Source organism: Bombina bombina, chromosome 4, assembly GCF_027579735.1.
Source record: "Bombina bombina isolate aBomBom1 chromosome 4, aBomBom1.pri, whole genome shotgun sequence".
Classification (NCBI taxonomy): domain Eukaryota; kingdom Metazoa; phylum Chordata; class Amphibia; order Anura; family Bombinatoridae; genus Bombina; species Bombina bombina.
The window spans coordinates 491884641-491898048 of NC_069502.1; the positions used below are offsets into that span (position 1 = coordinate 491884641).

Genomic DNA, 13408 nt, shown 5'->3' on the forward strand with positions numbered 1-13408 from the left:
GAAAGCTCACAAGAAAATCTTGAGACACCATCATTGGATCTTAATGAATCTAATATTAATGAAAATGAAATGTTGGATAATTTAGAATGTAATATAACTAATAAAGAAATAAGTATTGAAAGTGAACTACCACCCAACAATATATCATCTCAAAATGAAATACCAATAAATGTAGTGTTGGATTTATCACAAGCCACATTTTCAAATAGTAACATAGAACAGGAGGAGGAAAACAACAATAGCAATGAAGCTGAACATACAATAATTTTTTTACAAAATGAAAATAATTCATTACCATCAGAAAATGAGAACAATCCTGAGGACAATGAATTTTGTAAGGATGTTGGTGAATTTAGTTATAAATTAATACAACATAATGATTTATTACGCGACAGACTTGAGATTATGAATAACACAATGCTTGAATTTAAGGAAGAAATAGTTAAACAAAATCATGCTATTAAAAATTTAAATGATTCTGTTGAAAAAAGTAATACACATTTGGAACACATTAGTGAGTCCTTAAAATCAATAGCTCAGTCAATGATTTTATTATGTCAAAAAAATGATTGTACTAATACTCCTTTAAATTTAAATGTTAGGTCTTCAGAAAATCCTGAAAATTTAAATTCATTTGTAACCGAATCAACCAATTTAGGTAATTCAGATATTGATGGAATACATTCTGATGTTATAATTTCTGATGGAAAAAGAAAAGGACATCAGAATTCTGATGGTAATCTTCAAGCTAGTAAAAAACCAATAAGAAAATATAGAAAAAGAAAATAAATTTAATATGTGTATATTATTATTCTTTGAGTTAAACATAGTAATTTAAAATAAATGAAGATAAAAAACTTGTAAAATATTAGTAACGTTTATTTTTGAAAAATATTAAAGGGACAGTGCACACAAATATGCAGACACATGTGTATTATAAACTAATATAAGTAAGAACATGATTTGATAATGATATATACATCCATGTTCAATAATTATATATTCATACTTGTGAACACCCCACACTGAAATCATAAATCAAATGTACACGTCCCTTTAATACATGTGTGAAAATATGTAATGTGTTGTATGGTGTATAAATCTAACAAATAAAAAGACCAATTGTAAACATTCTTTTTATTAACTTTCTAAATAACAAACCAAAAAACAAACATAAGATATTAATGTGGATGATAAAATGGTCCACCACGTGTTTTAACCCCAGAATAAAATGCCCTTCCCTCCCACCTTCTTTCTCTGAACATTAGAGCACGCTGTTCTTTTTGATTTTCAATCACTCTGGTTAAAAGTCTTCTTACTTTTTGATTGTGAAGTCTTTTTTTTTTTTAAATTGTGAAGCATAGAGTCTTTTAAAATGGTGAGATTGTTGTTTATATTCTCTATCAAAAGACACATTTTATCCCATTTATTCTCTTCCATTTTTCCTGTTAGACATAAAACAAATATCATATTAAACTACATTAAAATTGAATTGCACTAAGCATATATTTAAAATATTGTTATGATAAAGAAAAAAATAAAAAAGGAATTGATAGTTCATGTGTTAAAAATAAAAACTGTGACAAATTTATTTTTACATTTAATTTAAAAATGCACACACATATAAGTGACATTCTTTATTAACATACAAATTAACATGGTAAGGTGTAAATGAATACATACCTTGTTCATGTGGTTGAGAATCTTCTCCATTGGCAGCATCAACCACATTTGTACTAATTGCATTTTCATCATCTTATAAAAAAAATAAATGAAATTATTTAGAAACATATTTATATATTAATTTCTATATTACAAGTATTGAAAATAAAATATTGTGCATCCATTAATGTATAACAAATCCCTTTTATGGAGGCATAATTAATAACCATCCATTACAAGTGCTTTTCACATTATTTACAAATCTGAAGCAGGTTTTTGGGGTTAAACTTAGCAGATGTAAGGAGATATCCTAACATGTTATAGATCAGGGGATTTACATATTGGTCTATAGGGAACTTTGTCATATAAAAAAATGAATATATATTAAAAAATATAACGCTTAAAGGGACACTGAACACACTCATAGAACATGCAATTTTAAGAAAATATCTAATTTACTCCGATTATCAAATTTTCATAATATTCTTGCTATCTTGATTTGAAAAAGAAGGCATGTAAGCTAAGGAGCCAGCAATTATTTTGGTCAGCAGTTGTTTATTTGTGTGTGAACTTATCCAACAATCAAGAAGAACAACCCAGGTTGATTGCCAAAAACCTACATTATAGCTTTTCGAATAAAGATAGCAAGAGAATGTATAACATTTGATAATAGGAGTAAACTAGAAAGTTGATTTTAATTGCATGCTGTATCTTATTCACAAATTAAAGAATGTGGGTTCATTGTCCCTTTAAATTGATGTTTAAATTTACATGCTAAATGATTATAAAATAAAAATATCCACATATATACCGGTAATGATGAATTCAATATTTTGAATTGCTGGATTTTCAAATTGTTCACTTCCACATGCTGCCTCAGTGCTTTCAGCAAGTAATGCTGGTGATGTAGTAACTTCTTGCACTAAATTAAAATAAACTTGATGTAATTTTTTATAAGGAACATGATATGTTAACTAAATAAATAAAAAAAATAAAAAAATTACCTTCATCCACATCCTCAGAATTATTTTGCTGTGAAACATCACTTTCTGGGCCAACAGAGACATCTACATGTTCTTCACACAAGGGAGAAGTCTGGGAAGATGATGCTGAAGTCGACTGTTGCTCAATGTCCACATTAGGGTTTACAGACATTAAAAGTTTAATAAATATTCTTTCATATTTTAAAAATCGCCTCCTCCTCTTATTCTTTCTTTGAACTTTCCTTTTAATGTCTGCAACCCTTTTGCGACATTGAGCAACAGTCTTTATATGTGTGGCATTTAAATTAACCATTTCAGCAATATCTTCCCAGATTGCATCCCTTGTCTTTAAACTAGTGTCACGCCTCTGTGGTCCAAAAAGCATGTCATAGTTTGGCTCCAGAGCAGATACAAGGATTTCATTCTCCACAACTGTAAACCTCTCAGCAACCATTTTCAAATATCTCATCAACTGCCTCACAGAATAAAATATGATATCTATATAAATATACATGTAACCAGAGTAAAATGTAAAATACGCTGTGATTGGAGAATATTAAGGAAGTACTCATAAATATGCGTACATAAATGTATTGCAAGGTATTATGGTAACAGAAATAATATAACAATAAATATGATTGGTTAACAAATATTGCACATTGAACATTGTTTAAAACATATACGCAATTTCGTAATAAGACAAATGAGTGAAAATATCTAAATAAAGAGCGTAAAAATATTTATTGTACGATTTCAATAAAAAAGAATAACAAAATATAACCAGAACAGTAAAAGCAGAATTCATTGCGAAGGAGAGTTTCATTGCGAAGGAGAGGGCGTAAAATGGGCGTTCCATGGGCGTAACCTGAGTAAATCTCGCAAGTTTCACAGATATGTTACGATGATATAAAAACATACGCCATACGAATCGCACATTCAACTCACATACATATCTCGCCAGACATCCTTTGGCGAAATAACATGAATAACATTATTTACAATATTTATTTCATTTTAAAAATAATACGATATAACGTATTTAGACAATATACTATAACTGTAGTTTTACATTTTGAAATATGCAAACACAAACTGAAATAAAGTGATTCATTAAAATTACGAAGCGACGCAATGATATATGGAAACCCATTTCGAGGTTCGTGAAATGATATAAGGAGGCGAAGTCTATAGTTTACTATGGACAGCTTATCGCGTAACGTATTGTTTACAATGGACTGCCCACTTTATACGATCATTACGCAAGGCGTGAAATTTGCGAGAGTTGCGAGACAGAAATACACATTTCTCGCCGCAAATTACGAACTTTCAATCATCGAGGCCTGAGTGAGTTTAGAAATTGCCAAGCAATGAATTGGCTGCTTCACCGACTTTAAATAGCAATGGGCTGTGAATTGTATAAAAACGCCCCTTAAAGCTACAGCACTGAATGAGGCGAAAAGGATATGTATGTACAATTATGGAATAAATCATGACAAATGGTGAGCTCCTCGGAGAGTTGATAAGCACGTTCCGTAACTATTGAAAATGTAGAATACAAATATTATAATCACATGTATTTCAAGGGAAAGAATAAAGGGATATGAAAGTGACATGAAACTTGCATGATTCAGATAGAGAATGTAAATTTAAGACACTTTTAATAACAATTTTACAATATTTCATATCGAAATCTGATAGCATTTCTATAATATATTGTTTTCTTTTTAAAGTTATAGGAAAGTCATAGCTTAACATGCATGATTCAGATAGTGAGTGTTATTTTAATAAACATTTTAATTCACTACTATTTTCAATTGTGCTTTGTTCTCTTGACATGTCCTTTTGAAATATAAATACACACATATCCTACACTAGTGGGAGCTATTTGCTGGTTGTTGCCTGCACACATTTGTCTCTTGTGAGTGTCTAACTATATTTGTGCAGCTAGCTGCCAGTATTGCAATGCTTTTCCTTCAGCAAAGGATAACAAGATAATTAAGCACAATTGATAATAGAAGTCAGTTATACATTTGTTAAAATTGTATGCTCTAAGAAATCCTTTGTGTTTCATGTCCCTTTAGTTGTTTTTCACCACACCCTTTTCTCTTCTAAACTTACATTGCTTCTAATGACTGAAAAAATCTTTACATGCTACAACACAAGATTAACTATATGTCACACCTGATATCGTTTGCTCCTCTCACTAATCTCCAAATCTTCTTTTATATGTATGATGGCATGACAGACAACCCTCAATTTGGTATGTTTTATAAAGGTCTAAAAAAGCATTGACTAACCATTAAACAGATTTGCATAACAAGCAATTTATATTAATAATGTTTTTCATTTTTTTAAAGGGACACTCAGGTTAAATTAAATTTTCATGATTCAGATACAGCATGTAATTTTAAACAACTTTCCAATTTACTTCCATTAAAAAAAATGTGCACAGTCTTTTATATTTACAATTTTTGAGTCACCAGCTCCTACTGAGCATGTGCAAGAATTCACAGACTATACGTATATGCATTTGTGATTGGCTGATTGCTTACAAGGGGAGTGGAAATATACATAACTTTAAAATTTGTTATAAAAAATCTACTACTCATTTGAAGTTCAGACTAAGTGCTATTGCATTGTCTTGTTATCTTGCATTTGTTGATTTTGCAAATCTAATGTGTTGAGTGGTCTTTTAAATACATAAATATATCTGCGATAAGGGGGATGTTGGCAGAGGTTAAGCTACTAGTCAATCACAGATTGTCAAATCTATGTAATTTAACAGTGTTGTTTCATACAGTGATTTTCTTGAGTAAGACTATTTAAATATTATGGCATTGACTGTCCCTTTAAGGAAGAACATTGCTGTTTTCTTGATTTTGTTACCTGCCAACTTGTCGGTATTGTGTCCGACCTCGTCCAGACCCTGCACCATGTTCATCCCAACTTCTCCATAAGCAGATTTTCGTATGAAGAAAGCTCTGCGACATATGCAGCACCACCACCTGTACCACGTGCAGACTTTTTCTCCCTGACCAACTTGGCCTTCAGAGTTCTCTTTATGTCCGAGAAGCATTTCTGCAAATGTACCACCGATTTTGCATGAGCTACCTCAGCAGAAACATTGTCGGCTATTGCTCTCCAGATTTCATTTTTTTGAGACATAGAGGTCTTCTAGGCTTTATTTCCAAACAAAAAATCATAATGCTCCAGAACCATAGTAACAAGAACCTGGTTTGGGTAAAAATGAATTGGACATTTCGACTGTATATAATAACTGTATATAATCAAGCAACAAATATGACGCAACTAATCACATTGCTCTATACTTGGATCATTGGTAACAAAGATATTATTATATTCTTACAGGATATCATTTTCATATGGGGTATCATTGGTGACGCAGATAATATTATATGGTTAAGAATTAGTGACAATATGGTTGCCATAGAAATAGGCATGATCACATGATTAATAAAATCAGCCAATAATTAAGTAAAATACATTTTCTGGGGGAACTTCCGGGCAGCAGCCATGATTGGTCGCAATTTGCGTGCTGCTGCAGTTTCTTTCTTATAAATGCAGAAATCCACTTTATAACTGATCGATCTACCTAATTTTTGACTGGAGCTGACTTATATTTTTGACACTGCACCTATTTCATCTAGTGTTTCAACATCTACTGCTGGCATCGGCGCCCGGAGCCGTTACAAGACCTCGGCCTACTGCATACCCCCCGGCAGGGCGCCTGTGGCCCTGTCATTAGGCGGCACCTATAGTGCTGTAACTTAAACCAAGACGCAAGCTACAGATGATATAGATAGCAACCTGTGGGGATGGAAGAGTTTATTGTACATGGGATTCGAGAGCTGCTGGCGGCTCACCATGCTGCACTAGGAGAGTCTTTGCAGGCCGCTTTTGGCTCCCCCAGCCTACAGAATACATCCGTTCCCTTACCATGCTCTAGCGATAGTGCCACTGGGAGATCACAACACCAACCACCTAATACTCCGCCTGAGGTGAGCGACTCGGTCATAGATAGTGAGACTCTAAATGTGGGGGCTACACCTACAGAGAACATAGCTGAGAAGATAACGGAGCCCTTAGGATTGCCAATACCACCAGGAGAAACCATGCCTATTGACAACATAACCGATCCCAACCTGAATGCCTCCTTATCTGGGACATATAAGAGCGGTATCCCACGCCTCAGAGTTCAAGTTTTACCTACTGCCTGTGGAGTTGCTGCACCGCTTTGGTCCGGGTGAGTCTTTGCTGAAGCCGGTGCTGACCTTTGTAATATACGTGCCAAACCGTCTGGTCTCAGGGAGACCGTGATGACCCCAGACCTATTCTGTTTGCCACAGCACAATATCCATGGTATCTACTGGGTCCTTGCCTACAGAGAACATTTTTGTAAAACCGGAGTGGGGTAAGACTACACAGTATCACATCCCCAAGCATTATCCCCCTCACTTGAAGGCTAAGGGGACTCTGATCATACTGGCTCCTGGCGGCCATAACAAATTATAATATGGGGACTTAGAAGTTTATACTGTTGACTTTCTTGTTTCTAATTGCCACAGTTCCTAATGTAAATCAATATATGTTAATGTAGGTTGTCTGTTTAGAATTTGTTAAGCACAATATGTCACTAATATGTCAAGTCATGATCAGGTGGCTCTCTACAGATACACCTTAGCCATAGCTGAAAGTTTCTACATAACCTTGTTTAATTGTTTTAATAAGGAACGCAGTATTAGCTATGACAACATGTTCCCTACTATAACCACATGTACCATGTTCAGATTGTTCATCAGTGTTATTTTTGCAAGCCTAACCCTTAACCCCTTTCTCTTCTTTGCTTTGTTCTGTCTGCGGCCGAGATAGCACAGCGTTAATATTCAAACCTAGAGGGTAATAAGTGGGTTTATGGCTTCTTTATTGTTTAGCGTTTGTGCATTTGCAGTGACGAATGTATTTTGTGGAAGCATTTGAACATAATCAAGGGACTCTTCTTTTATTTTAACTTCTATCTTGTATCAGTGTTCCTTTGATGAGATTGGACAATAGGTCAATCGGAGGAATGTGTTCCCTACCCACTCCTGTCAGTTTCCGTAGGGTAACCTTTAAATATCCCTAACTATAATAATTTTGACTGGGCACACCCCTTTCGGCTTAATAAGACCTCACATTCGGGCAATGACTTAGGCTGGCTCTTACCCATATTATGAGCCCCCCACAGGTTATAGTATTATTATTTCCATGTATAGAGGTAGCTTGCTAGCATTCTATTCATTTGAATATACTCCCGTGAGGTTACACATGCAGGGATATTATTATTTCTTGAATGATCATATCTATTATACCCCAACAGTAAAGCAAAACAATAAAAAAAATAAAAAAATTTCTGAGGTTCTTTTAATGAGATCCACAAGTGATCTCCTCTAAATCAGATAGCTCTCTCCAAATATCATTATTCTATTAGTTCTTGGTACTGGCATGCATTTCCTTAAACTGTTTTTCCCTTTACAGCAAACTTTTAATTTAGAGAGAAGATATTGCTCACTATTTATACACTTTTAACGTGCCCACTGGGTTTTGCATTTATGTGACAACAGTTATTGCTTATTGTATGTGTTCCTTTTTTTTGAATATGTGATTCATAAGATGTACCCTGTTACAATCACTTTTGGAGCGTAAATGTATATTGTAAAACTTATTGTGTATGCCAAAAATTTTACCTCAATAAAAAAAAAAAAAAATTCTACTCACAATAGTGTGTCCGTACTGTGTCAGTACTGTCGCAGATATTAATTTATTTAGAACTGAAATTAATTGCGATTATGGTGCGTCCATCTTCATTCACTCAAGGCAAACTGGTTTGTATGGGATGGATAGGTACTTCCCAAGAAAAATTGGAGGGGTCCGTGGGGTAGTCCAGGACGATAGGGAATAAATCATCTATGAGATGATCAGATGAATGTACCGCATGTCAGGTACTAAAAGGACATGGCGACAGTGCCTATGCAGGTTTTCAGGCCTAAGACGTCTCAAGAAGAAGTTCTACAGGGTGATTAGATTGCTCATCAGGACTTGTAAGTGGCGTTTATTATATTGCGTATTATACTTTGAAATCATGAATATGTGAATTTGGGAGAAACATTGATGATGACATTAGGCCACAATTTGTATAACATATTTGACAATGATATTAATCATAATAATATAACAATAGATCAATTTGTTGTTATCAAACATTCATGGAGACAAACATCATTGTCAGAATAGTATGTGTACACATATAATGGCTGTCAATTTCACTCCATGTAAAAATGGTTGATACATTAACATAAAAATAAAATCTTACTATTTAATAGTATGTGCATTGTAAATTATTCATCATTTGTTAATCAATTAAATATTACTAATGATGTTTGACTAAATTTAATCTGAAGCTGAAAGCTCAAAGAAAAGAGATTTACATATATGAATTTGATGTCCCTTTTAACATTATTTGAAATATTAATATTAAATAACTAATGCTACCCATTACATGTTATATTTGCAATTATTATTGCTCAGAATAATAATATATTTACAATATATAAAAATAGTTGTATGGATAAATACAGAGATATGAAAGACAACATTGCTTGCTTTAAAATAAAATATATTGATGGACATGTAAATATGTTTAAAAAAAATGAAGACATAGCACTGCTATATTTACATATATATGCATATATATATATATATATATAGAGAGAGAGAGAGAGAGAGAGAGAGAGAGAGAGAGAGAGAGAAAGAGAGAGAGAGAGAGAGATATAAATATATATATATATATATTATATATATATATATATATGTATATATAAATACACAAGTATATGAAAAGATATATGTACAATGGTATAAATAAAGTTGGAATAAGAAGACTAAAATGTTTTCATTTGATAGACATTCAGAGTAGATACATATATATATATATATATATATATAGAGAGAGAGAGAGAGAGAGAGAGAGAGAGAGAGTGAGAGATAAATATATATATATATATATATACACTGTGTGCAGAATTATTAGGCAAATGAGTATTTTGACCACATCATCCTCTTTATGCATGTTGTCTTACTCCAAGCTATATAGGCTCGAAAGCCTACTACCAATTAAGCATATTAGGTGATGTGCATCTCTGTAATGAGAAGGGGTGTGGTCTAATGACATCAACACCCTATATCAGGTGTGCATAATTATTAGGCAACTTACTTTCCTTTGGCAAAATGGGTCAAAAGAAGGACTTGACAGGCTCAGAAAAGTAAAAAATAGTGAGATATCTTGCAGAGGGATGCAGCACTCTTAAAATTGCAAAGCTTCTGAAGCGTGATCATCGAACAATCAAGCGTTTCATTCAAAATAGTCAACAGGGTCGCAAGAAGCGTGTGGAAAAACCAAGGCGCAAAATAACTGCCCATGAACTGAGAAAAGTCAAGCGTGCAGCTGCCAAGATGCCACTTGCCACCAGTTTGGCCATATTTCAGAGCTGCAACATCACTGGAGTGCCCAAAAGCACAAGGTGTGCAATACTCAGAGACATGGCCAAGGTAAAAAAGGCTGAAAGACGACCACCACTGAACAAGACACACAAACTGAAACGTCAAGACTGGGCCAAGAAATATCTCAAGACTGATTTTTCTAAGGTTTTATGGACTGATGAAATGAGAGTGAGTCTTGATGGGCCAGATGGATGGGCCCGTGGCTGGATTGGTAAAGGGCAGAGAGCTCCAGTCCGACTCAGACGCCAGCAAGGTGGAGGTGGAGTACTGGTTTGGGCTGGTATCATCAAAGATGAGCTTGTGGGGCCTTTTCGGGTTGAGGATGGAGTCAAGCTCAACTCCCAGTCCTACTGCCAGTTTCTGGAAGACACCTTCTTCAAGCAGTGGTACAGGAAGAAGTCTGCATCCTTCAAGAAAAACATGATTTTCATGCAGGACAATGCTCCATCACACGCGTCCAAGTACTCCACAGCATGGCTGGCAAGAAAGGGTATAAAAGAAGAAAATCTAATGACATGGCCTCCTTGTTCACCTGATCTGAACCCCATTGAGAACCTGTGGTCCATCATCAAATGTGAGATTTACAAGGAGGGAAAACAGTACACCTCTCTGGACAGTGTCTGGGAGGCTGTGGTTGCTGCTGCACGCAATGTTGATGGTGAACAGATCAAAACACTGACAGAATCCATGGATGGCAGGCTTTTGAGTGTCCTTGCAAAGAAAGGTGGCTATATTGGTCACTGATTTGTTTTTGTTTTGTTTTTGAATGTCAGAAATGTATATTTGTGAATGTTGAGATGTTATATTGGTTTCACTGGTAAAAATAAATAATTGAAATGGGTATATATTTGTTTTTTGTTAAGTTTCCTAATAATTATGCACAGTAATAGTCACCTGCACACCCAGATATCCCCCTAAAATAGCTATAACTAAAAACAAACTAAAAACTACTTCCAAAAATATTCAGCTTTGATATTAATGAGTTTTTTGGGTTCATTGAGAACATGGTTGTTGTTCAATAATAAAATTAATCCTCAAAAATACAACTTGCCTAATAATTCTGCACTCCCTGTATATATATATTATATATATATATATATATATATATATATATATATATATAAATACACAAGTATATGCAAAGATATATGTACAATGGTATAAATAAAGTTGGAATAAGAAGACTAAAATGTTTTCATTTGATAGACATTCAGAGTAGATCATTTGATAAATAAGGATATTCGCAACATCAATGACTCTTATTTATCAACAGTTCAATGTTAATCGCAGCGGACTTGACGTGCGTGTATTTGATAGATGTGTTGATAAATAAGACCGTTGAATGTAGACTCATAGCAGTGATGTCTGGCAAGTGTATTGACTTCAGCGAATGTGCCTAGATTGACACTTTGATAAATCGCCCCCCACGTGTGCAAGTGAAAGACTCAGGCTCGCTAAATATAAGATCTAAGATATTACTACAGTGCTAACTCCCTCTCACCATTGACTTCTATGGGGCACACTAAAGAAAGACTTAATTTTATCACTTGCTCACTAGCCTAAAGTTGCCCTAGACCAATTGCATTAAAGCTGAAGGTGTATTAGTAATACTTTAAATTCCAATATTATTAATATATATGGATATAGATACAGTATATGTATATAGATATATATTATATATTATTATTATTATTATTATTATTATTATTTATTTATTTATAAAGCGCCAACAGATTCCACAGCACTGTCCATGGGTACAAAGATAAAAGTACAGTACAATACAATATAAAAGACACCAGACAAAGTTTAACAAACAAATAAAGGGAGAATTGAGGGCCCTGTTCCCGGTGGAACTTACAATCTAGATAGGTAGAAGGGTGTGAAAGAGGAGGTGGGGACTGCAAAGGTGAGAATGATATTAGTGTGGAGTTAGATGAGGGCAGCTATAAGGCAAGTGGAATTCATGTGTTACTAATTTGGAGATAGGCTTCACTGAACAAAAAGGTCTTTAGGGAGTGTTTAAAGGAGGAAAGGTTAGGGGAAAGTCTGACAGTTTGAGGAAATGCGTTCCAGATGTTTTGTTCTGCACAAGATAAGTCCTGTAGTCTAGCATGGGAGGAGGTGATGGTAGAAGATGCAAGGAGCAGGTCATTTTTGGATCTTAGGGGGCAGGCTGGAGTATATTTATTGAAGAGTGTAATGCTAACGTTATATCTCACAGCGCTCAAAAAAATGTTCCTACTGGCTCCTGGGTAAAAGGGTACCTAGCTAGCCCTTAAATATGAGTAATTGCTATGTTAAAAAACCTAGGAGCGCCTAACAAAGGCCGAGGAAATAAAGTAAACAAAATATAGCTGAGTAATATATATCATATAGATAGTCTTGAAAAAGGCGCAGAGTAGGGCCGAAACGCGTTGGCAGAAATTGGTGAGCACTTTTCTTATCAACTTGTTTATTTGTTAGCCTTATTGCACTATGTCATATTTCTTTTACAGGTTCTATTAAGGGATTAAGCCCAGTGTTTACCGGATATCCCTTCACCTTACACCACATAAACACCTTGTATTGACTTATTGAGGACACACTCACAAGGAGGATTAATTAATAGATACAAGTTTTTTTCTAAATTGGGATATTTTATTCACAAATTTTTCCATGTTTTACCTGCTTTTTCTTTTTGATCACTTTTTTTTTTTATCACTGTTACTACGATTTTTAACATTTTTTTCAATAAATTAGATTTTTTATCATTTTTTCTCACTGACTCTTTGGACACTTCACATTGTTCGCAGGAATTACCATTTCCCCAACCAGATGAACTATTAGCCATTATATTGTTTTTTTATTTTATTGTACCATGGATCCATGATTTTAACATAATCTGTCATTTATTAAATTTGTGTTAACCCTGTTTAAGCAAATAGAGCCTTTTTTCTATTATGTACTTCACAGAGTGACTTTTCATATCTATCATTTACCATATATTCACAATTCAAGGGGTTTTTACTCAGCTATATTTTGTTTACTTTATTTCCTCGGCCTTTGTTAGGCGCTCCTAGGTTTTTTAACATATATTTATTGAAGAGTGAGGACAGGTGGGGGGGGCTGCATTGGTAAGGGCTTTGTAGATCAGGCTAAGAACTTTGAATTTAATTCTGCTGTGAATGGGGAGCCAGTGAAGGGACTCGCAGAGAGGTGCAGCAGAT

At 34.3% G+C, this 13408-nt stretch overlaps 1 protein-coding gene and 1 long non-coding RNA gene across 2 annotated transcripts in view; both read right to left on the minus strand.

Annotated features, from left to right (window-relative positions):
* Positions 1-13408, minus strand: part of HMGCLL1 (3-hydroxymethyl-3-methylglutaryl-CoA lyase like 1) — a 232133-nt gene that overhangs the window by 48515 nt on the left and 170210 nt on the right. The window lies entirely within an intron of this gene.
* LOC128655450 (uncharacterized) lies at positions 1683-2572 on the minus strand. Its single transcript, XR_008401803.1, has 2 exons — positions 2474-2572; positions 1683-1755 (listed from the first exon to the last, which is right to left on the minus strand). It is a non-coding gene; the product is annotated as an uncharacterized LOC128655450 (long non-coding RNA).